Genomic DNA, 25,451 nt, shown 5'->3' with positions numbered 1-25,451 from the left:
AGGTGCCCTGTTATGTTTTTTTTCTTTGTAAAGTTTAACCTGTGTCCCAAGCTTGCTTTGTCTCCCTGATAAGGCAATATTTTAACTCTCACAGTCTTTCCAAGTTTCCTGAGATGGGTATTTTTCCCTCTAAAGTTTTGGTTCTATTATGAGTATTGCATGAGGAAAGGCATACTGCTACCCGTGCATCTTAAGAGGCAAGGTGGAGTGTAATCTTGGAAAGTGCCTAGCATTTTAGCTTTAGAAAACCACATTAAAGGAAAATTGGGCTTTTCACAACTTAACTTATTAGATGGTGACATGAAGCCTCAGTGGGAGGGACAGTCTGGGGGAGAATAGCAATTTCAAGCCTATTACTTGCACACCAAAGATAATTTCTAAGTGCTGAACAGACTGAACATTGGCTGGAAGTGTTTTTCCCTGGGAGCATTTTATTTCCTAATTCCACAGAGTAACTGTTAAAATCTATTCCTTTAATCTCCTTTCGACCTGGATTTTTATAGGCCAGGATTTTTTTTCAGTCCAGTTACACTTTTCTCAGAATGACCTAGGGGAGGGATCATGATCTGTATTTCCAAATTGCCAAGGGTTTGCTTATAGGGGCTTTTTATAGGTGCCTGAGAAGTCTTCTCTTGAGGTCCTTATTGTGGATTTATAGTATCTTCCTGGTATAGCTTTGGGACAAAGTCAAGGATTTCACCTGTCTTATATAAGCCTCATCTTCCCGTAGATGATTCCATCTGGCCAGCATAGAAGTTCTCCAGATTTGCCCTTAGCTGTTCCAAGACAGCAAAAGTCCCAGGATGTATTAAGGGAAAACTACAATATTGGGTTATCAGCGGTTTACTAATTCCAAATTATACAAAAGAGGGACCATAAACATATTCTTAGTTTAAAATGAACTAAACAGAGATGGAGCTCCTTTCTTGGACTGTGAAGGATCTATAGCAAGTTAATCTAATTTAGGGACAAAGAAACAAGACACAATTTTAATGGGATCATATATGAAAAAGTATAAGAGATAGGGAGGAATAAAATAGAGGCTATATGGATAATAGACATACTACAATTGTATCCCTACCTGAAATAATAAACTGGAAACTCAAGAACTGAGCTTAACAGTTGATTTCCCTGACAGTGTAGGGGAAGTTAAGAAGAGATCAAGAAAATAAGAAATTGGAGTTTTAACCACTGTGCATGCATATATCCTCAGGTCCCTTTTGCTCCCTAGATCCCACCCAGATTTTACAAAATTGTGGGTATAAGAGATAACAGACTCAGAATTAAGTTAAAATGGCAGTGCAGGAAGGAAGAAAAAATACTAGTTGAAGGCTGGAGACACCCCAGGAACCTAACCACATAAAATGCACAGGCTTTTCTTTTTTTAATGTGACTACCATCTAAGACCCTACTTCGTGATAATCAAATAGGAGGTATGAGATCTCTTGATATTAAACAAGAACAAGAAAAGTAGACCTTGAAGTCACAGGCTGGTAAACTTCAAAAAGTCTTTTGGAAAGGAGTCTCCATGTTTGCCCAGCAAAACATTCAGTTTCAGTCTGTTGAGACGTTTTCTAACCCTTACATATACAGCTGTCTTTATAGAAGGGCTGATTTCCATGCCATTCTAGAGTCTTAAAATGTTCATACATTTCAATCCATTGATAAATTCCACCACTAGAAATTTATCCTATATAAATAATTCCAGAGAAGGAAAAGCCTGTTATGGTTCTGTGAATGGTTACCTGCTGTTCTGGGATCTCTCCTCTTCCCTGGGCTGCTCCTACATCACCACACAGCTTCTACCTTTACTGTCCAACCCAAAGTGTGTACGTTATGCCACAGTGCCATGAGAGCAGACTACCAAAGAGCAATAGAATTGCAACGCAAAACCTACAAGCGGCTCATCATTTTGGCTGCTCAAGGCCTAACTCCTCTTCCTGGACTTTGTAATAAGATGACTCATGGTACTGCTACAGAATCTCATCTTAGGTTCAGGCCTGATTCCTACCACCCAATGTCATAGGTTTCTCAGAGCCCAGAGCAAGATAAGGAACAGTCTCCTCCCATTCTCTCCTTTCCCCTCCCTTCACCCTTTATCACAGGCAATTCCCCCAGGTCAGTAAGTCCCAATCCTCATTACTGGTTTAGTCATTTTTAAAAAATTAATTAATTAATTAATATATTTTTATTTTTGGCTGCTTTGGGTCTTCGTTGCTGTGTTCAGACTTTCCCTAGTTGTGGTGAGCGGGGGCTACTCTTCGTCGTGGTGCGCGGGCTTCTCACTGTGGTGGCTTCTCTTGTGGAGCATCGGCTCTAGGCGCGCAGGCTTCAGTAGTTGTGGCACACGGGCTCAGTAGCTGTGGCTCACAGGCTCTAGAGCGCAGGCTCAGTAGTTGTGGCACACGGGCTTAGTTGCTCTACGGCATGTGGGATCTTCCCAGACCAGGGCTCAAACCCGTGTCCCCTGCATTGGCAGGCGGATTCTTAAGCACTGCACCACCAGGGAAGTCCCCTGGTTTAGTCTTTCCAGATTCTTTCCACGTGATTGACAGTGGCTATATTTATTCTTAGGGTGACTAACTCTCCCGGTTTGCCCTCAATTGTCGCAGTTTTAGCACGGAAAGTGCTGTGTCCTGGGAAACCCTTCAGTCCTTAGCAATCTGGGACAGTTGGTCACCCTACTTCAGGGGAAGCATCCTCTTACCTTCAAGGGGGGTGACTCCTCTAGAAGAATCCTATCAGAATACAATAATCAACAATCAACATAATAATGAGTTATTGAGTTTTTAACACCAAGGTGTAGGCTTCTGTGTTACATCCCAAGATGATCTTTCCTTCTGCCCACCTGGTTTCTTTTTCTCAGGTCTTCCTCCAGTGTAAAAAGATTTCTGTGTGTTTGAGGGTTTCAACCCCTGATCTTTTGTGATCTACTCTTCTGTCCAAATAGACTTGATAAGAACAAATAGGAGTTTACTGTCACACTTGAAACAGTTTCTCTAATGAAACTTATCTGTAAAGATGCAACTCTGTCTGCAGAATAAACCATATTTTGCATGGTTTCACAGAGCAGTCTAGCCTCAGTTTCTCAAACATCTCCATTTTCAGATGTTGATTTTAGGTTTATATTTGCATAACCTTCAGGTGTTTTTCCAAACATAAATGTCTCCAGATTTGAAAAACTGAAAACTTCTTATAGCCTCTAAAGTAGTTTGTTTAGTTTTCCTCACTGAAATCAAGGTTTCAAAATAAAGTCATTGTATGGGTCAAGTTTGAGTGAGGGCTGTAGCTTTAGAAATTAAGCCCCACAAGCCTCCCCAAGAAGGAAGCTTCCCTAAAGCGTGTATTCTAGAAGTAGAAACTCAGCCCTGGGAAACAGTAAAGCAAAGTCTGTTTGCCTGCTACTCAGCTGGCTCTAGGAATTTGGCAGACTGCTTATTTAGTCATCTCCTAGAATCCACTTGCCCCTGACTTTTCATGGGTACATGGCTTCCCAGGATAAAGACAAATTCCTAGTTAGGTGTGGCTATGTGACTAAATTCTGGCCAGTGGAATGTAAGTGGAAATGTCCTGTGCTATTTTCAAGATGTGTCCTTATGGCTAGGAGACATGCCTTTCCTCTTTCAGCTTCCTGCTGGTTGGAATGTAGACATGATGGCTAGAGCTTGAGCAGCTGTCTTGGATCTAAGACAAAAAAACACTTGTTGAACATGTCACAGCAACAAGATAGAAGCCTGGTCCCTGATGCTGAATGGCCACACCTTACCCTAGATTTCTTTTATATGACAGAGAAATAAACCTCTGCCTTGATTCCTTACTCTTTTTTTAAAAAATTAATTACTTAATTTTTGGCTGCGTTGGGTCTTTGTTGCTGCATGCAGGCTTTCTCTAGTTGCAGCGAGTGGGGGCTACTCTTTGTTGTGGTGTGCGGGCTTCTCATTGTGGTGGCTTCTCTTGTTGCAGAGCGCAGGCTCTAGGTGCGCGGGGGCGTCCGTAGTTGTGGCACGTGGGCTCAATCGTTGTGGCTCGCAGGCTCTAGAGCGCAGGCTCAGTAGTTGTGGCACACGGGCTTAGTTGCTCCGCGGCATGTGGGATCTATCCCGGACCAGGTCTCAAACCCATGTCCCCTGCATTGGCAGGCAGATTCTTAACCATTGTGCCACCAGGGAAGCCCCTTGTTTTCTTACTCTTTTTGTTTATGTGCAGTAGCTTCTCTTTTTTTTAATAAATAAATAATTTCATTTAGTTTTGGCTGCGTTGGGTCTTCGTTGCTGCCTGTGGGCTGTCTCTAGTTGTGGCGAGTGGGGCCGACTCTTCTTTGTGGTGCGTGGGCTTCTCATTGCGGTGGCTTCCCTTGTTGCGGAGCACGGGCTCTAGGCACGCGGGCTTCAGTAGTTGTGTTTCGCGGGCTCTAGAGTGTGGGCTCAGTAGTTGTGGTGCACGGGCTTAGTTGCTCTGTGGCATGTGGGATCTTCCCAGACCAGGGCTTGAACCCATGTCCCTTGCGTTGACAGGTGGATTCTTAACCACTGTGCCACCAGGGAAGTCCTGTGCAGTAGATTCTAATCATTAATAATAAGGTTATAACTGCCTCTTTCCAGGAGCTGCAATACCTATTACACAGAAAATGTTTGGAAGCAAGATACATATTCAAAATGGGAAGCATGTTCAGTAAATCCTCTCAATGGAATATTGTGCAATTGTTTAAAATAACAACTATTAAAGACTTTAATAGGGAAATTATATAATGCAAAAAAAATAACACTATTGTGTCTCTGCTTAAATTAAACTTTAAAAATTATGTAGAGGAATTCCCTGGCAGTGCAGTGGTTAGGACGTGGTGCTTTCACTGCTGTGACCCGGGTTCAATCCCTGGTTGGGGAACTAAGATCCCACAAGCCACACGGCACGGCCAAAAAATTAAATAAAATGAAAAATTACGTAGAATATTTCCAAGGACTTCATGAGAACATGAACAAATTAAAAGTTCGTGTTTAAATTCTTTCTTTTTAAGCTTTTATAAATGTTGCTATAATGTTTACTCATTTGAAGAGTCCTCTAAAACAGTGATAGACAAGGGACTTCCCTGGTGGTGCAGTGGTTAAGAATGGGCCTGTCAATGCTAGGGGACATGGGTTCAAGCCCTGGTCCGGGAAGATGCCACATACCGCAGAGTAACTAAGCCCATGCGCCACAACTACTGAGCCTGTGCTCTAGAGCCTGTGAGCCACAACTACTGAGCCCATGTGCTGCAACTACGGAAGCCTGCACACCTAGAGCCTGTGCTCCGCAACAAGAGAAGCCACCACAATGAGAAGCCCGTGCACCAGGACGAAGAGTAGCCCCACTCTCTGCAGCTAGAGAAAGCCCGTGCACAGCAATGAAAACCCAAAGCAGCCAAAAATAAATAAATTTATTTTTTTAAAAAAGTGATAGACAATAAAGCGTTTTGTCTTCATATTATGGATGCTGGTCTTATCCTGCATTTTATGCATATGAGTTGTTCCTTAAATATTTTCATGAATTTAAAGGATTAAAAAAAAATTACAGGGGCTTCCCTGGTGGCGCAGTGGTTGAGAGTCCGCCTGCCGATGCAGGGGACACGGGTTCGTGCCCGGTCCGGGAGGATGCCACATGCCGCGGAGCAGCTGGGCCCGTGAGCCATGGCCGCTGAGCCTGCGAGTCCAGAGCCTGTGCTCCGCAACGGGAGAGGCCACAACAGTGAGAGGCCCGCGTACAGAAAAAAAAAAAAAAAAAAAAATTACAATAAATTGTAAATAAAGCTAATGTTTTAAGAATGTGGGCTTTCACTTTGATTAGATTATATACTCTTTAAGGGCTGGGACTATCTTTTCTTTTTACACCTTTACTCTCCAAGTCTCCTCCCTCCTTCGAAGGAGGTAAGGTAAACTATTATTGCTCACAGTTGGTAACCCATATTGCAGTGATCTATATGATTTACTAAATTGTGCCTGGGATGAACATATTAATCCATGTTTGTGCTGACCATATTAGTCTGTCTACTAAGAGACTTCAGAAAAAAGCTATTGTGATGATAAAAATGTAAACACACTTCGTTAAGTTCAGAACCCAAAGAGACTTTGTTATTATGTAAGAAGCACACCTGTGGTTCTAGGCCTTTGGAATAAAATAAAAGAGAAAAGCAGTACGTGTATTATTTTTGGGTTTTTTTTTCCTGTCTTAAGATCAGACTGCAGAACCCTGAATTTTCCAGTTTCTCTCTGCTATGCTTATGGGAGCTAAATTGGAGCTTTAATAGAGATTATTCACTCTGTTCCTCAGTCTGGATTCTCTCATTCTCTCTGTCATACCTCTATCTATCAATCAATCAATCTATCATCTTTTTCATTCACCTGTTTCATGAGGAAACTAAGGTCAAATTTGCTCAGTTGGGATAGTGTTGAGAGTCCATAAGGTAGTCGCTGAACTATAGTTAGATAACGTGTTATTATACTATGACTTGATCTTCAACACTCTCAAGAAAAATTCGGTTCTCTAAACAATTTAGACAGCAGGCAGCTGAAACAGAAAATGGCAGAAGCCCAGTCTGCTTTACTCCGTGGCTTATGATCTGGGTTTGTTTATTTATGCCTTGGACAGGAGTCGGACCTTGAGTTGGAGCGAAGCTGTTTTTCGACGCTCGACTCTAGTTCCTTGAACGATTGTCTGGGCGCTCCTCCTTTGATGTCTGGGCGTTCGTGTATTCGGTGATCTTTTGCGCCGTCTTCTTGCTTGATGTCTTCCGAGCGGTGGCGGCGCCGGGTGGAAGGCTGACTTATCCGTGAGGCTCCGCGCTCAGGCTGTTTTCTCCCGCTGGTCGGTAGAGCGGACCCCTTGCTTCCTCCTTGCCTCTTCTTCTAGTCTGTGGCTCAGTCCACTCGCTGGGCTGCAAACTGAGCCCCCTCCCGCCTTTCAGGTAGGCCACGGGAGGAGCCTGGGAGGCCCGGCCCGGCATCCTTCCGCCGCCGGGTTGAGAAGACCTTGGCGCCGGCGGGTGGGCGGCGGGTCGGCAGCGGAGACACGGCCAGAGGAGGAACTACCCGGCTGAATTCGGGGGCGCGGTCGGTGAGGCGGCGGGAAACTGAGGGAGAAGCCGGAAGGACGCAGAGATGGTGGGGCTGCCCGGTGCGGTTCGGTAGGGAGGGGATGTTGGCTCTGGGGCGGGTGTCGGTACCCCCAGTGTGTGGGGAAAGTCGCTTTCCAGGAACGGATAGAGCTTTGCGCGCTTTGGCTCTCCTCTCTTCCTCCCACTCCACCCCCCAAAGGCTCCGAGTGTCATGACTCAGTTGCACTGGGGACACTTTCTGACTCCGGCCTTTGAAGGGGCCTTTGAATAGGTGGGGGCTTGTGGAACAGGGCCCTCTGGCTCCTCTGAGCGAAGTGTCATGTTCTCGCCTTTTTTGGGTAGGGAAACTGAGGCTGATCTAGTACGTGACTTTTCCCCGTAGCCCTGACAGATCTTTAAATGCACCGTAAGTCTTTTTTTGTTGTTTGCCAATTCAATTTTTTTACCCCTCACTTTACCAGTCATTTTATCCACATAGTGATTTGCCGTTTGATTGTCTGTGATCCCTCCTTCCTAGGAATATAGAGTCCGTCACTGGGGATTGCAGGAGTAAAGGGACCACGCGATCTTTGGCTGGTTTGCTTTTGAAAGTCTGTATCATTTTAGCGAGAGTAGAAAGAAACAATTTCTTTGTTTCTTGGTAGAAAATTTTGTTTGCTGTCTGTTTTGCTTTCTGGTTGATACTTATTTCTCCTTCTTCCCCTCAGCCTGCTTCTCTTTGGAAGTCTTTCAACTGTGGTGTTAAGTGGTTAACGTCCTGCAGAGGATGGTCAAGATTTTGAAGTCAGATATTTATCCTCAGAGAGTGCTTTCTAGGAAGAATCCGAATAAAACCCAAGGAGCCTCGTTCGGACCAGTTTTGTATTTGCTTAGTGGCTTAGTTACTGCATATACTAGAGTTAAAAAGCCTGTGTGTAGGAATCATTCAAATATTGAGATATTTAAATGGAAAGTTAGCATTCTGGGAACTCCATTATGTTTTCCTTTTCTCTCCCAGCTTGGAAATTTTGGAGACTACATGTTCTTACTCGTTTTATTTTCATTGGATTCAGTGTAATGATTCTAATTTGTGTAATATCTTTGTTGAAGAAAATAACCTAGAGGTCATTCTAAGTTGAATAAGTATTTCCACAATACATCTGTAGAATCAGTAGGAGATAGGCTTTCTTAAGGGAGAAGAGACTAAATTTGTAATCCTTGGATGGAAACTATACAAGTCTATGTTCTTTAACAGATTTAGACTTCTCATATGAGTTTTGGAAGGATTATTGTTCCTTATTATTATTATTGTTATATTATTATTTTGGTGAGGTCAGCAGGATTTAAATGAAGGGCCCTTGATCATGAGTGATTTCCTAGTTACCAGGACCTTAGTGCTCCCAGAAAGGGATTCATGAAGAGTCCTGAGACTATCTTTATGGAGAATCTACATTGGGAAGTTAGGCTAAGAATGTGTGTTCTCTGGAAAAGTTTTTATGGTAGAGGAGAATTTATATCAGAGGAAAAAATTTAGAGAAGGAAGGGACATTACCCTCTGGAGATTGATAGGTTCTGCATAGAATTTAGAGTTAGTGTAGTATCTCAGTGGCTACTAATGAATGCTAAATAATAAATAGAATTTGCTCTGAGTGTCAGGAAGAAATGTTAGGAACATTTTGTTATGCTTCCATAGAAAATAATTAGCAGAGGTTTAAGTTGAGTTGAGGAGGACAAGAAATCTGGTTGTGCTGGTGGGGAGGGGTAGAGCTTCTTATCAGCTTCTCCCCTGCTTTGTGATAGAAATTCACTCAACTCTTACCTTTCTTGGTTAAATCTTGTGTTCTTTCAAAGTCGATCAAGCTCTCTCCTGGCATTTCTTTTCAGAATTTACAAATTCAGGATGTGACTGAATTATTCTGTCTTCTCTTCTCTTGGGGATTGTTAAAGATGTGAACTTCTTCGAATGTCTTCTAGAACTTGTCCTAGAAGGAGTTATATATAGCACTTGAAAAAGATTAGTTATGTATATCACTTTGAAAACAATCGGTTATTTTTATTAACAGAGTAATAACTTATTTTTATACTGTATAATTTTCAAAATATTTTCGGCTTGTGTTAGGATATTTATGAAACTTTTATTCTTTTGATCATGCTCCTTTATGCTGCTTATTAACACTGAATCCAGAACAAACATTTATGGCCTTCAAGTATCTTTATGAACGTTTATGTTGACAGTTTATGTTGACAATTTATCTCACTCTTCCCATTTATCTCACTCTTAAAGGAATTGGAGAAAAAGTTTGTTGTTAGCACATTGAGGTCTCTTTTTATAAGATACTTCTCATCCCTGATAGAGTTACTTTGGAATGGGATGCAAATCTTTTTGCCCAGTGGTTTGGTTTACCAAAAAAAAAATACCCTTAAGTTCCTTTAATCATAGTCATGCTCGTTTCTTTCTTCAGTTGTTCCTCATAAACCCAGAGAGAACTTTCTGTTTCTTGTCATAATTTTTGTTTGTACGGAAGTGCTATGGTACAACTGTACTACGGTTTGGGGGTAATTTATATTTTATATTTTCGAACCCCTTCTGCCCCCAAGTTAATTAGATCGTTTTTTTTGGTCCCTTTTTCTCAAAGCTAAAATTAGTTGCTGATAGATAAAAATGTTGTGATCGCTTATTGTCAGAATATATTTATATGTTCAGTAATATGTGGCAGTCTGCCAAAGTGATGTGGCTAGAAGAAAACAGATTAAGGAATCAGGAGACCTGGGTTTAAGTCCTAGGTTTACCAACTTACTAGCTGAGAAATCTTGTACAAACTATTTAAGGAGGCCATAGGGAAGGTTACTGTCCTTTATTGAGCATTTACGGTGTGGTGTTCTTTGCAGGTGTTAATCTCACTGAATGCTCATAACAGTCCCTTAAGGTAGATATTAATTTTCCCATGGATACTGGACTCACAGAAAGTAAATAATTTGTCCAAGATCACACAGTAAATGTGTAGCAGAGCTGGGATTCAAATTCAAGGCTTTGAGTGCTTTTATGTGTCTGTATTTAAAGAATGGGAAAGATAGTACTTCTATCGTAATACTTCTGTTGAGAAAAAAAATACATGAAGCTGCTTTGAAAAGATAAAGTGCTCTTCAAATGTTAACTTCTATGCTGTCTTACAGCAACAATGAACAGATGTCATCTGGGTTCTTGGACAGCTTGCTTCTTTGAAGGCAGCATTATGCCTGACAGTCATGGAGGATAGAGGTGACAAACATTAAATGCATTGGAGAAGCTTACTACATGTTTGTGGAAAGGAGTAAGTCCTTGGAAGTGCTAGTGAAAGAAGTTTTAGGTGCTGCGTGTTACTCCCTCTATTCCAGTTAGTCCTGGCTTGTTTATGGATTAGTGCAGTCTTTTCTAACTTGTTCTGTCTCTTCCTTCGCTCTTAGAGTTGATAATCTTCACTTCACCTAAATTTTTTCCTTTATTTATTGAGTATTGTTGCACTGCGTTTTTTCCTGAGGTATGAAATATTCCAGTCAGACCTTTTGGATCTATTCCTTGATTGTGACTGTATGTTTCAACCCTTACCTTTTCAGACTTTTTTTCATCTACCAAATATTTATGGAAGTCTCATTAGATGCTGGGATACAAAAGTAGACATGAGTGTTCCTGCCCTTATGGAGATAATTCCAGTGGGGAGCAGAGTTGACCAGGTATCTGATAAAGATTGAAATTTAGGCTGTGCTATTAAGGAAACAAACAAGGGCAGACACAGAGAGAGATGAGAGAGATGAAGGAGTGAGGAAGGCACTGGGTGTTCACGGGGATTGGGGTCTTCAGCCATGGCATCCTTAAGCCCCCTAAAAAGTTGGAAACATACCATGATTCAGTAAATTAATGTTCCCCTGTTGCCATTGCAATGGAAGTCTTCATTTAAGATTGCTACATAAAATATTTGTCTGTTACTTAATGTATGATGACACTGGATTTGGCATAGTAAAGGATAACTATGACTTAATGAATATCCAGCATGCTTGACTAATGAGTTTAATTTTTTACTTCTTATGTGTTAGTTTTCATTTATTAATTTTTTCCAAAAAACACTGTTCTTTGGAAGTTGAGTTGAATGAATTTGAAAACTGGATACATGCCTTCAGGTGTTTGTAGCAGGGAATAAGCTGAGGTATTTTGCTTCATATAAAAGGAGAGACTTAGGAGAATTGTCGTGAAATTGAGAGAGGGAAAATGTAGGTTGCTGTTGGGTGTGTATATAATAACACCTACAGTCTTGTTTGGTACTTTTCCTGCAAGAAATTAAAAGTGTTTTGCAAACATTTTTTCCTACTACTTACTGGAATTATATTTCTATCTGTAGGATTCACTGAGGCAAATTTCACATTTCATGATTTCATCATTTGTTTATTTCTGCTTCCCAGGATAGAACATAGATTCTCCCATGAACCACAATTACTTTGTTTTAGGTATATATGCCTATGATATAATGAAACATCTGAAATTTTGCTGAATTGGAGAGGATTAATATGCATGTTTGATTTGGGGCAAGAATTGGAGTATTTCTGTCTAGCTGACCTGTGAAAACAAGGCAAAAAAATGTCTTGCCAAACTCTTGAAATAATAGCATAGTGGTCCTGACTCTGGAGCCAGGCAGTCTGGGTCCAAATCACCGTGCCAGTACTTAACTAGCTCTGCGACTTGGGCAAGTTAATTAACCTCTCTGTGCCTCTCCTCATCTGTAGAATATCATACGGTTTGTTGTGAGAATTAAATGAGTTGACATATGTAAAGTGTTTAGAATAGCACATAGCACTATATATGCCAGCTGTTATCATTTTCAATATTGTTATAATAAGCTAAAGATTATATGTTCTTCAAAAGCAGAACGGATAATAGTGATGCTTAGATTGAAGTTTAGGGTCTTTTGAGGAAGCTTGAATAAGGAATAGGAAGTTAAAGCAGCATATTTGTCCCTCATTCCCCTCAATGTCCTTCAACTTATAGTGAGAGGATGAGTCTTCACTGGGAAAGAGAAAACGTCCAAAGCAACAGTGTCTGAAAGAGTTCCAGATATTAGATTGAGGGCAAAACTTTGAGGATTTTATAATATATGTAGCAAAACAGTCTAGAGCTATTTTAGGAACAGAAGAACATTTCTTTGCAAAACAGGTAGAAAATGATAGTATCTGAATTTTACCATCTATCTGAACTGTGCTTGGTGCTGGAAGGATTTTGAAGAAAGTGATTAAAGTTTTGGAAAAGGGTGATATTTAGGGAAAAGTCAAAGCAACCAAATCACCTTGGGTAAACATCTGGAAGAGTGAACATATTTTTTGCTTAGTGGTAAAGACTGAGCATCCAGTAGAGTTAGTTTTTCTGTTTGTTTGTTTTTTAATTAATTTTATTTTTGGCTGCATTGGGTCTTCGTTGCTGTGTGCGGGCTTTCTCTAGTTGCGGCGAGCAGGGACTACTCTTCATTGTGGTGCGCGGGCTTCTCATTGCGGTGGCTTCTCTTGTTGTGGAGCACGGGCTCTAGGCACACAGGCTTCAGTAGTTGTGGCACGTGGGCTCTATTTTTTTTTTTTTTTTTTCGGTACGCGGGCCTCGCACTGTTGTGGCCTCTCCCATTGCGGAGCACAGGCTCCGGACGTGCAGGCCCAGCGGCCATGGCTCACGGGCCCAGCTGCTCTGCGGCATGTGGGATCTTCCCGGACCGGGGCACGAACCCGTGTCCCCTGCACCTGCAGGCGGACTCTCAACCACTGCGCCACCAGGGAAGTCCCAGAGTTAGTTTTTTATTACTGTTATCCCTTTATGCATTATAAATTGTGGGTTTCTTCAGTCTTTGCCTTAACTGTTTATGTTTTCATCTCCAAATCTCTATAATACTCCTGCTCTGTCATTTAAAAAAGCCTATTTAATGACTGTAGTAGAGTCTCTTTTATCAGTCATTCATCCAGTAAATGTCTATTGAATGTTTACCTCTGTGGGAGATGGTGAGGATACCCTAATAAGAGCTGATCAGAGCCAGTGCTTATTGAAGTGCTTTGCACCAGGTACTGTACTAAGTGCTTTGTGTTGTTGATTCTTTTCATTCTTATAACAACCTTATGGTGTAGGTACTTTTGTTCTCCCCATTTTCTAGATGTGGAAATGGTGGCACAGAGAGGTTAAGCAGTTTGCCCAAGGTCATAGAGCTCGTCCGTGGCAGAACCAGGATTTGAATCCAAGCAGCCTGGCTCCCCTGCTCCTAATCCCTAAATTATACTGATTCTAAACTATCAATACTTTAAACAATTCTAAACTCTCTAAACTACTGCCATTATACCAAGAGTACGGTGAAAAAAATAGACATCGTCCATACCCTTATGGAGATTATGATCCAGAGGAGAGAGAGGCAGTAAACAAAAAATACACCAATAGGGACTTCCCTGGTGGTCCAGTGGTTAAGAATCTGCCTTCCAATGCAGGGGATACTGGTTCATCCCTGGTGGGGGAACTAAGATCCCACATGCCGCGGGGCAGCTAAGCCCGCATGCCACAACTAGAGAGAAGCCCACTGCTGCAACGCAACGAAGAGCCCGTGCTGCAGCTAAGACCCGATGCAGTCAAATAAATAAATATTTCCAAAAAAAACACTGATAAATGTATAATTACAAAGTATGTAAAGTCTTATGATGGAAAAGTAAAAAAGATTATAGCAGGGGGACATGAATTATATTGGAGCTTTGGGGGAGGTTTCTCTGAAGAAGTGATATTTAAGCAGAGACTAGAAGGAAGAAAGGGGAAGGGAAAGGAATAGCATGTGTGAAAGCCTTGGGGTGGGAAAGAACTTGGCACATTTGAGAAGCTGAAAAAAGACGGGTGTGCTTTGAATGCAATGAGCAGTGGGTAAGAATGGGGGGCATAGGATGAGGATAGAGATTTAGGCAGGACTGTGTCAAGGATTTTGGATTTTTTTCCTAGGTATAATCAGAAGCCTTTGAAGGTTTTAAGAATGAGTGTTGTAACCTAATATATGATTTTTAAAAAATTATTCTGGCTATGTTGTGAAAATTTTTGAAAATCTGTGGTGGAAAAAATTGGAAATTGTGGAAAATTTGGAAAGAGAGGAAGTGGGGAAAGTCTAATAATTAGGCTGCCTTATAGTGGTCCAGGCAAAAGATAACAATGGTTTGGATTAGGCTGTAGGCAGAGGAGATGGAGGAAAGTAGAAAGATTCAGTAGATATTTTAGAATTAGGACAGAACGACTTAATGATGGATTGGATATGTGGGAAGAGAGAGGTATCAGGTATGATTCCCAGATTTCTGGCATGAGTATCAGCATCTCAGAAGTTGCCATTTCTGAGGTGGAAACATTGGAGGAGGGGTAGGTTTTAACTTGAGTTGGCGAGTGGAATGAAAGCCTCAATTTTAGTCATGCTAAGTGTGAGATATCTGTGAAATAATACACGTGGACCCATCAAGTAAGCAGTCATTGAGCTAATGCTCAAAAATGGCGCTGGAAATAAATCTGGATGCCCCAGTATATAGGTGTTAACAGTCAAGGAAAATGGATGAGTTTACCCAGACGAAAGGCATGTATAGACTAGGAGTAGAAGAGCACTTAGGACCAAGCTGCAAGGAATTTAAGAGAAAATCTCAGAAACTGGGAGAGGAGCATGTTTCAGGGAGGAAGTGATCACCGGTATTTTGTTTGATTTAGCAACACAGAGATCACTGATGATCATAGCAAGAACAGCATTGGAGGAATGTAGGGCCAGAGCCAGATTAAAGTGCGTTTAAGAAGTGGAAAGGGAGGAAGTGGAGATGGTCTGTATATTTAGATTATTACCATATGTGTCTTCCCATAAGAAGTAAGTCTTTAAAAAGAAGTAATATCATAAGGTCCATGAACATAGGAACAGTACCTTTTCATTTTGTTGTCCTTGCCTGCTTAGCCTTGGTGTCTTGCGAAAAAGTTGTATTAAAGCAGAAAGGGGCAAGGGAATGAGGATATTCTCAAGATGGTGAGATAATGATTCTCATGGTCTTTATATGTGGCCTTGGAGTTTAAGGCTTTATGTATACTTTTTAGCTTTGCTTTTTAGCTTTGCTATCATTAGCCTTTCTATTTTCACCTCCCTACCTAATGGATCTTTTGTATTTTAGTATTACTGGTTTTGGATTTTTTAAATTATTATTATATTTATTAACCACCTGCTTTGAGCAAGCACTTTCTTTTTTAAAATTAATTAATTTATTTTTGGCTGCGTTGGGTCTTCGTTGCTGCACGGGCTTTCTTGTTGCGGCGAGCGGGGTCTAATCTTTGTTGCGGTGCGCAGGCTTCCCATTGCGGTGGCTTCTCTTGTTGTGGAGCACAGGCTCTGGGTTCATGGGCTTCAGTAGTTGTGGCTCGCGGGCTCTAGAGCACGGGCTCAGTAGTTGTGGTGCATGGGCTTAGTTGCTCCGCAGCATGTGGGATCTTCCTGAACCAGGGCTCGAACCCATGTCCCCTGCATTGGCAGGCGGATTCTTAACCACTGTGCCACTAGGGAAGCGCCAGTTTTGGTTTTTAAAGTTCATTCCTTACCTTTATCTTTTTCTTACTGCTTTCCTATGGTCATTATTGCTATAGCTAATTAGCTGATATGCTTGGTTATTTACTTTATTTCCCTTTATTCATTCACTTATTTATTGGCTCTTGTTTCCATATGGGATACTATATAACTCTAGACTTTATTTTGGTTTCTATTTTGTTTCCCATTTACATATTCTTTGCTCAAAGTCTAATTGACTATATTGAAGTAATATTAAACATTTTGGCTACCATTCTGCCTAGACTTTCCTGGAAAGGGTAAGCATTTTATGGTTATTGTGCCCATTAATTCTCCTAGCATTCTTTTTTTTTCTTTTAAAATAATTTATTGAGGTAAAATTCACATAACACAAAATTAACCATTTTAAAGTGAACGGCAGTTCAGTGGCATTTGCACAGTGTTGTGCAACTACTACCTCTATCTAGTTCCAAAACATTTCCATCATTCCAAAGTAAATTCTCTTTCCAATTGAGCAGTTTCTCTTCATTCCCCCCTTCCACTAGCCCCTGGAAATGAGCAATCTGCATTCTGTCTCTATGGATTGATATATTTTGGATATTTCATATAAGTGGAATCATCTAGTATGTAACCTTTTGTGTATGTATAGACCATAATTTGTTTATCCATCCATCCATTAATGAACTGTTTAGACTGTTTCCACCTTTTGGATATTATGAATAGTGCTACTGTAAACATGCACGTGCATGTACTTGCTTCAGTTGTTTTGGGTACGTACCTAGGAGTGGAGTTACAGAGCCCTATGGTAATGTAATTGTTATGATTCTTCCTAAACCATAGGGATCAAAGCCAACATCTGCAGTTTCTATAGAGTGTGTGATGTGACAGTTGTTGGCTTAGATTGGGATTGAGAATCTCTTTTCGTGTGGTTAATTTTTTGAGGAATTGAGTTCTCCTTTACTCATTTTGTTATTTGCATTTTACTGATGGGATAATTGAGGTACAGCACCTGCATGGTTTTAACTTCATATCTTCTTCAGAGCAAGTCAGTGATGGAACTGGGAATTTAAGACTCTTAATCACGTTCTTTGTCTAGGTGACCCACTGAAAGCCATGTGGCATTTACATGAAGCTGTTTGAAATAGGTTTCCTATATTTTATAGTCTCTTGAAGGGATATTGTTCAGGTGGTGTTAAGCAGATGTTTTCTTTCCACAGTGGAGAAGACAAGAGGGAATGTGTGTTTTTTTTTTTTGCGGTACACGGGCCTCTCACTGTTGTGGTCTCTCCCGTTGTGGAGCACAGTCTCCGGACGCGTAGGCTCAGTGGCCATGGCTCACGGGCCTAGCCGCTCCGCGGCATGTGGGATCTTCCCGGACTGGGGCACGATCCTGTGTCCCCTGCATCGGCAGGTGGACTCTCAACCACTGCACCACCAGGGAAGCCCGGAATGTGTTTTATTTGCAACGGAAAAGATATAGGTTACAAATTAGAAAGAACTTCCTGACTACAAGATACTGGAATGTTACCAAGGAAGGTTGTGAAATATCTTTCCCAAAGACTTTGTAACTGTCTTTCTAGGATGATTTAGGTGTGCGCTTGTTAAGAAATGAGGGAGATGACAAAGATGACTTCCTGAGGTCCCTGGTAACCGCAGGAAATAGTTGTTTGATGGTTAATCAGACAGTACCTCTGGAATTTTAATGAGTATATTTTCATTTTCCTTATGTAAAAATAATCATTAGAGAGTAGGTGAATTGCTCAAGGTCTCCTGGTAAAATAGATTAGCATTCTGAATCTTCTTGGCTCCCAAGTTGAATGCTTAGGGATGTGTTCTTTATTGTAAATGAGTCTTTTCATGGCTGTATGATGTATTATTGTTATAATTCTTCCTAAACTGTAGGGGGTCAAAGCCAATACCTGCAGTTTCCATAAAGTTGATAGTTTGAGAGTTGTTGGTTGGGCTTAGATTGGGACTGAGAACCTCTTTCCTGTGAAAATGGATTTAGTCTCCTGTTACACATATAGAAAAGGGAACACATTATCAGTAACAGACTAAGGTAACAGATTTTTTTTTTTTTTTGGTTAATAGATTCTTAATGACTAGTTTAGGAAGGGCTAGGTTAAAGTTGCTTGGGTGAAGGTGCACATGACATCAGCATATTTTTGGTTTGTAATGCCTGGAGAAATAGAAGCCAGAAGATGGGCAAATGAACATTAGATTCTGTTGTAGAACTTGAACATAAAAATACTCATTAAATGCAATATTAAGTAGCCAATTTAAATGCTCAGCTCAGGAAGTGCCAAATTTAAGGTGCTCAGAACAACATTAACTCATTCACCTGACACTTGCCATCTGCATTATGGTAACTCATAAGGGATCTCAGGTGCATTATAAACATTGTGCTTTGAGATCCATGGGTCATTGACTGACTGGGAAACTATGGGAAACTAAGCTGGGAGGGGGTATTACCATTGGTACCTTTAATGAAGGGTTTGTTAGGTTTGTTTATTTTAGTTGAGCTGTGGGAGCATTTACTTGTTTACTTCTTTGCTACTGAAGATAACCATCAAGTATATTTTATTGAGCTTTCTTGAATTGGCAACAACTGCTACCTCTGCAGGATAAAAGAGGGGGGAGCCAACTTTCCAATACTTAACCATCTGCTGGGAAGTTTATATTTGTTCGTCCACGTAATGTTAATAACAAACCTATGAAGCGGATGGTGGTATCTCTGTTGTAAAGGACAAGAAAAAGTGATCCCTCATGAGGGGTCTCAGGTCTGTTACCAGAATCATGCTTTGAGGTCTACTGGTCCTCATACAGATGGTGAGTGGCAAAGCTGAGATGGAGAAGGCAGCCTTCTGTATTAAGCTAGTGTGTTCTTTCGAGGTGCCTAAGGGATGGCCATGAGAGTAAGGAAGAGCTTTGGTTCTCCCATTCTGCTTAAACCAGAGCAGCTCAACTTTGATCGCTTTTATATTTTAGTGTTTTCACATAAGATTTCATTTGGAAAAAGGGTTTTGCTTCTATAAAAACAAAGAAAGGAAAGGAAGAAAACATGGAAAACCACTGTGGAATCATGAAAGAAATTAGTTAAGACAACCTGAAGATTGAAAAGATGGCTAATTACATAACTACCGATCAGGAAATCATGTCAGAGTTTGAAGTGACTTGATGTCACAGCCACATGTGCAGTGCAGTTATTCTGTTCCTAGGGAGCATAGGATAGTGGGAAAAGAGTATGGACTCTAGAGTTTAAATTCTAGCCCAGCCCCTGGGTAGCTGTGGAATTTGGGGATTCTTCTTTAAACCTGGTGTGCACCAGTGTACAATACAACACCTATCTTTCAAGAGTTGTTGTAAGGATAAGAAATATCATGTAAATACTGTGAGTGCCTGACTCATAGTCGTATCCCCCCCAATACTAGCTATTGCTAAGATGATGATGATGTTGATGATGGCAATTTTTTAGTGTATTAACATTGCCTTCCCAAATGCCTGAAGAGCTGCCTTATCAAGGATAGGCAGTCCTTTACCTCTGTATATATGTATCTCATCATGCTTAGCACGTCTGTTTTTGATAAAGTTCATCTTTAAACTACACATGATTCATGAATGCATCTATCATTGATGAAATGAGAAAACTTGAACATCACTAAGTTTTTCATTGGACTTAAAAGAAAGAAGCAGGAGTGGAAAGGAACTCCATACAATGAGTTGAGAGACCTGGGCTTTTGTCTGAGAGCTGCCCTTATGAGTCTTGTAACAATGGACAAGTGAATTTTTACCTTTTTAAGTCTCTATGTTCAAAATGATGTCTAAGTCACTTTTAACTCTGCACATCCATGATTTCACCAAAAAGGTTAATTTCTTTTCATTGCCAAAATTTCAAAAAATTACAGCATTAAGGAGCTTTCTGCTGATTTGAGCTGGCAGCTTCTGTTCATACTAATTGAGCGTGTCTGGGGCAGTGTTTTGTATAGAAGGACATTGCAGACCTTTTGCCAGAGATCACGAAGAGAAATATGTGACTTGTAGAATATGAGTGGAATTGAAACTAAGAACAATTGTAAGGAAGCTAATGTCACTTGATTTCGGGAGGAGAGCTGGATTCTTCAAACCCACAGCACTTTGTACTTCCTTGAGGGTAACACTCGCCACATATCAATATGGCAGTTATAGTTTCAGTATATTGCAGTTGCAGTTTGAAAGCTCTTTGAGGTTGGAGGCCTTTTCTGCGTTGTGTTTGTTTGTTTTTACCTCTCTTTCACTGTCACCTATGATAGGTCCTGGCACATAATATAGTCCCCCCAGACATGCTAAATGGAAAAAAAGGTTGAATCAAAGTCAGCAGACATTTAGAAAATGGATTCTGCCTAAATACACTTATTACACTTATTGAATCTCTTCTGTTGACATGTGATATTATAGGAAAACCTGATAAAGTGGAAAAAGCACTTGTACCTTTGAATGCCAGCTTTACCACTTGCTGGCTGTTTGATCATGGGCAAGTAATTTCACATCAAGCCAGGTTTTGGTCTGTAAAATGGTAGTGGGGTAGGAGGGCGCTCTAGAGATACAGTACATAAAACATTAAGCGCTTAATCGTGGTAGTTGCTTTTTTACAATTGGATGTCTTAAATGTTATCAACAATATATTTTGCACTTCTGCTTGAAGGAGGAATACATTTTCAGGGAAGTTTGTTTGCTATGGCTTCAGTATGTGGGAGAATTAACCCCCCTTGCAGTTTTCTGCTGAAAAGAAATCATTTAGCATTTCTTCCTCCATGGGCCCCCCGGGATGGTTCCATGGAGGAGGCAGAGAGGGGGATGGGATCCTCGAAGAGCTGCTGAAGAACTTGCATTTTTGCAGATCTCTTTAGAATGCTACTTGTATATTGTGCTCTCACTGAATGCACCTGGCTCAGCTATGGCACATTAGCACGGTAAACATTTGTCAGATTTGCCCCAGTCAGAAAATTTTCTATACCTGCCATCCTGCTTGGCACTTAAATTTTTTTTTTTTTTTTTTAGCTCTCTATGATATAGTGATGATAGGTGAAGAAGATAGGCTGCAGGGTAATGTGTAGTATGTATGATCCCATTTTGATACAATAAACAAAAAGTATTAAATGCATGCCTGTTTGTATGAGCAGTGAGTTTGCATGGTTATCTCAAGAGGGAGGGAATGGAATGGGTAGGGAAAGAGATTGACCACAGACTACGGTTTTACTTGTTACAAGAGGCATGTGTTGCCTTCATTTCTGATTAAACTTTTTGTTTACAGGTTATTGTAGGTTTACGTGCAGTTGTAAGAAAGAATAGTGAGATAGATCCTGTGTGTCCTTTACCCAGTTTCCCCCAATGGTAACATCTTACAGAACCATAGAATACTGTCACAACCTGGGTATTGCCATTGACACAGATAAGATGTAGAACATTTCCATCCCACAGGATCTCTCCTGATGCCATTTTATAGCCACTGCTGCTCCCCCTCGCACCAAATCATAATGATCTGATAGTGCAGTGGGTAAAGTTGCAATAAAGTTTTTGTGCAGATGATCAAGGGAAGATACCCCCTGGGGAAGATGGCCCATCTCCCACTCCCCCGGCCATATCTGTCCCTGGCAACCTGTCATTTCAAGAATGTTATGTGGGACTTCCCTGGTGGTGCAGCAGTTAAGAATCTGCCGGCCATTGCAGGGGACATGGGTTCGATCCCTTGTCCGGGAAGATCCCACATGCTGCGGAGCAGCTAAGCCCATGCGCCACAATGACTGAGCCTGCGCTCTAGAGCCCGGGAGCCACAACTACTGAGCCACGTGCCACAACTACTGAAGCCCACGTGCCTAGAGCCCGTGCTCTGCAACAAGAGAAGCCACCACAGTGAGAAGCCCATGCACTGCAATAGAGTAGCCCCCGCTCGCTGCAACAAGAGAAAGCCCACATGCAGCAACGAAGACCCAACGCAGCCAAAAATAAAATTAATTTTTTTAAAAAAGAATGTTATGTGAATAAAATCATATAGTGTGTAACCTTTTTTTTTTTCTCTTAATTAAAGAAAAAGTTTTTTTGCCTGCGCTGCTGGTTATGCGATCTTAGTTCCCCGACCAAGGATTGAACCCAGCCCAGGCAGTGAAAGTGCTGAGTGCTAAACACTGGACCGCCAGGGAATTCCCAGCATGTAACCTTTTGGATTGGCCTTTTTCAATCAATGTAATTCCCTGGAGAGTCATCTAAATTGCATGAATCAATAGTGCTCCTTTCTTTTCTTTCTTAATATTTATTTACTTATTTATTTATTTGGCTGTGTCGGTCTTTAGTTGCAGCATGCAGGATCTAGTTCCCTGACCAGGGATGGAACCTGGGCCCCCTGCATTGAGAGTGCAGAGTCTTAACCGCTGGAACACCAGAGAGGTCCCAGTGCCCCTTTCTTTTTAATTGCTGAGTAGTATTCCATAGTTTGGATATACTTTAGTTTGTTTAATCACTTGCCCATTGAAGAACATCTGAGTTTTTTCCCAGTTCTTGACTATTACTGATAGAGATGCTGTGGACATTTGTGTACCTTTTTTTGTGCGAACATGCGTTCTCTGGGATAAATGCTGTATGGTATATGTTGCTTTTTTCTTTTGGCTATGCTGTGCCACATGTGGGATCTTGGTTCCCCAATCAGGGATTGAGCCCATGCCCCGTGCATTCGGAGCTTGGAGTCTTAACCACTGGACCGCCAGGGAAATTCCTGTACTGCTCCCCCCACCCCACTTTATTGATTGATTGATTGATTGATTGGCTGTATTGGGTCTTAGTTGCAGCACGCGGGACCTTCGTTAAGGCATGTGGGATCTTTTTGGTCGTTGCGGCGCACGGGCTCTTCGTTGCAGCATGAGAGCTTCTCTCTAGTTGTGGAGTGTGGGTTTTCTCTCTCTAGTTGTAGCACATGGGCTCTGTAGTTGTGGCGTGCAGGCACCAGAGCGCGTGGGCTCTGTAGTTTGCAGCACGTGGGCTATCTCGTTGAGGTGTGTGAGCTCAGTAGTTTGGCGCGAGGGCTTAGTTGCCCTGCAGCCTGTGGGATCTTAGTTCCCCGACCGACCGGGGATCGAACCCGCGTCCCCTGCATTGCAGGACGAATTCTTTACCACTGAACCACCAGGAAAGTCCCTGTATTGCTTTTTTAAATTAAAAAAAAAAAAAGGAAAAAAATTAGAGGTAAAACAACTTATTATATGATTGCCTTTCAAAGTACATATTCAAACCGTACATTCTTGGTGTACATAACTTATTTATGTTGATTTCTGGTGTTTTGCTCTAGCAACAAGGCAATAATAATAATGCTGTAGTTTTCCTTGTTTCTTTCAACTGATGATCTGTGTATTTATTACAGTTAGTAATTAACACTCACAACCTACCAGGAGGCAAGTAATGGTTAGTGCTGGTGTGGTTAACTCCTTTATAGATAGGGAGGTTGAGGCATGGGTATTGTGGAATTTGCCTAAGGTTACAGTACTGTGTTCTGACTCAGATTCACTCAGATTTATTCCTTCTCTTTCTGTCTCCTGAATTAACTCTTTGTAATTTTGACCTAGGTGTGAGGACATGAAAAGGATTTTTTTCTGTATCTGAGGTTTAGTGCTTGTTCTGTAGAAACAATATAGTGTAGTGGTTAGAGTATGCACTTTGGCATCTGATTTTTTCTTTTTTCTTAAGTCTTTATTGAATTTGTTACAGTATTGCTTCTGTTTTATGTTTTGGTTTTTTGGCCCTGAGGCATGTGGGATCTTAGCTCCCTGACCAGGGATCGAACCCACTCCCCCTGCATTGGAGGTAAAATCTTAAACACTAGACGGCCAGGGAAGTCCCATCTGATTTGATTTTGAATCTCTCCTCCACATGGACAAATCATTTAACCTCTCTAAGCCTCAGTTTTGTGATTTGTAAATGGGGATAATGATAGTACTTATCTTCATAGTGTTGCTGTGAGAAGTAAATGAGATAATGTGTGGAAAAGTGCTTAGCACTGTCAGGTGTGTAGCACATATTCAGTGAATGTTCGATAGAAGTATTGCTTTAAATATATGTGTTATACTCTGCCACTGGGCTTGTCTTTATCAGTTGGTGGATGATTGGATAAATATTGGGATCTTACTGCCATGTACTTGTAAGGCTTTAAGATTGCTGTAACTTTTGAGATAAGAATACTTTCTTTTAATGCTATTTCAAATTTAGTCTTATATATAATTATTTAAAAATAGGAAGTGATAGGACTTCCCTGGTGGCGCAGTGGTTGGGGGTCCGCCTGCCGATGCAGGGGACGCGGGTTTGTGCCCCGGTCTGGGAGGATCCCGTGTGCCGCGGAGTGGCTGGGCCCTTGAGCCATGGCCGCTGGGCCTGCGCGTCCGGAGCCTGTGCTCCGCGGCAGGAGAGGCCGCAGCGGTGAGAGGCCCGCGTACTGCAAAAAAAAAAAATATATAGGAAGTGATGTTGGATTATATTTATTATAGTATTAGTTTGTATGAAAATATTTTAAAGTTTCTCCTGAGTTATTCATATTTTCTTAGGCTCATAGTCATAGAAAACTAGAAAGTGATTCTGAACTGTTGATTTCCTTCCTTTAATCTGTCCCCCCCAAAAACATTACTTTTCATATTTTCTTCCTCACATTTATCAGTACTTGAAAGTGTCATCATTTTTTAAATTACATAAATAGTCACATAAGCTCCTTGAGGGCAGGTATTTCTCATTCGCTGTAGTATCCTCAGTGCCTAGAATAGTGCTGAGTACATAGATACTCAGTAAACACTTGCTGGCTGGCTGTTATTGCTTTTCCATCTTTCCAGTCCCCCTTAAGTGTTTTTTATTTGGGAAGTAGGGAAAATACCTTCCAACTTCTAGTGAGAGCTTAAAATGAGTAGGTTCTTAAAATCCAGTGTCTTATTTTGATTGGCTGAGAAATGTGATTGGCAAGGTAGAAGGGCATCTGGACCTTTTAGCATAAGAGCTCTGCATTTAATAATTTGACTTCTCCTTTTCCTGAAGCCTTGAGGGAAATTTTTCCTTTCCCTATTCTAGTCAGCCAAGAACCTGACCTGGGCTGACTCTAACATTGGAGAACACTGAACACAGTATCTGCTGAGCCAAGGACTGAGAGTCAAGCTCTGATACTATCTGAAGGAAAAGCCTGAATTCAAATCCTGCTTTGCCTACTGACTCATCTTGCAAACCTAGATGAATTTCTTAACCTCTTCCAGGTTTAAATGTTCTTATTTGTCTGGTGAGTAATCTTACCTGTCTGGGCTTGTGAGGATACCTGGCTTAATGTTCTCAAAGCTTTTTACAGTACTGTTGCTGTGGCTCCAGGAGTTTCCAGGAACTACTGGGGGCAGTGTGGTACTCCAGGGAGGAGAGCTGGACTCTTTTTCCCAAAGACTACGCAGAAAACAGAAAGATGTGATCCTTCGTGATTTGAAATCGGCTCTACTTCAGCCTCCTAATGTTGTTGGTGGATGAAAGGTATGTTGTTGCCAAAGCCATTAGGCCTGTTTGCCTGAGGCAGCTGGGGTCAGTTCCCATTTCTGGGGTTAAGCTGTTTTTGTTTCTGTGAAATTTCTTCCATCAAAAGCTACTCTTTTTTCTTTCTTTTTTGCTTGCTAGTAGGAAATCTCTTGCCATTTTTGTGCACTTAGCAGTAGCCTTCCTGGTCCTGATTCTGTTGACAGCTAGGGACTCAAAAATTGAGCTTCAATTTCTTTTTGGTTCAGTGGTTTCCTCTGTGTTCTTCCTTGAGTTTTCAGGGGTTCTCAGCTCACTGTTTTCCCCAGAAGAGTTTGCAG

At 41.3% G+C, this 25,451-nt stretch overlaps 1 protein-coding gene across 11 annotated transcripts in view; it reads left to right on the top strand.

Moving 5' to 3' along the window:
* Positions 1-6,730: 6,730 nt before the first annotated feature.
* AMBRA1 (autophagy and beclin 1 regulator 1) overlaps positions 6,731-25,451 on the top strand; it is a 173,361-nt gene continuing 154,640 nt past the window's right edge. For 7 of the 11 annotated variants that reach the window (XM_029207199.1, XM_029207195.1, XM_029207201.1 and 4 more), the window contains exon 1: positions 6,767-6,937. The gene's annotated coding sequence lies outside the window, so the exon portion shown is untranslated. Of the gene's footprint in view, positions 7,147-22,697; positions 25,132-25,451 lie in introns of those variants that run through there. The other 4 variants (XM_029207196.1, XM_029207192.1, XM_029207194.1 and 1 more) reach the window with 3 other exon arrangements.

This window comes from Monodon monoceros, unplaced genomic scaffold, assembly GCF_005190385.1.
Source record: "Monodon monoceros isolate NGI ecotype Baffin Bay Population unplaced genomic scaffold, NGI_Narwhal_1 Super_Scaffold_7, whole genome shotgun sequence".
NCBI classification, from domain to species: domain Eukaryota; kingdom Metazoa; phylum Chordata; class Mammalia; order Artiodactyla; family Monodontidae; genus Monodon; species Monodon monoceros.
The sequence above is the reverse complement of the archived record's forward strand: the minus strand, read 5'-3'. Positions and strand labels throughout refer to the sequence as shown.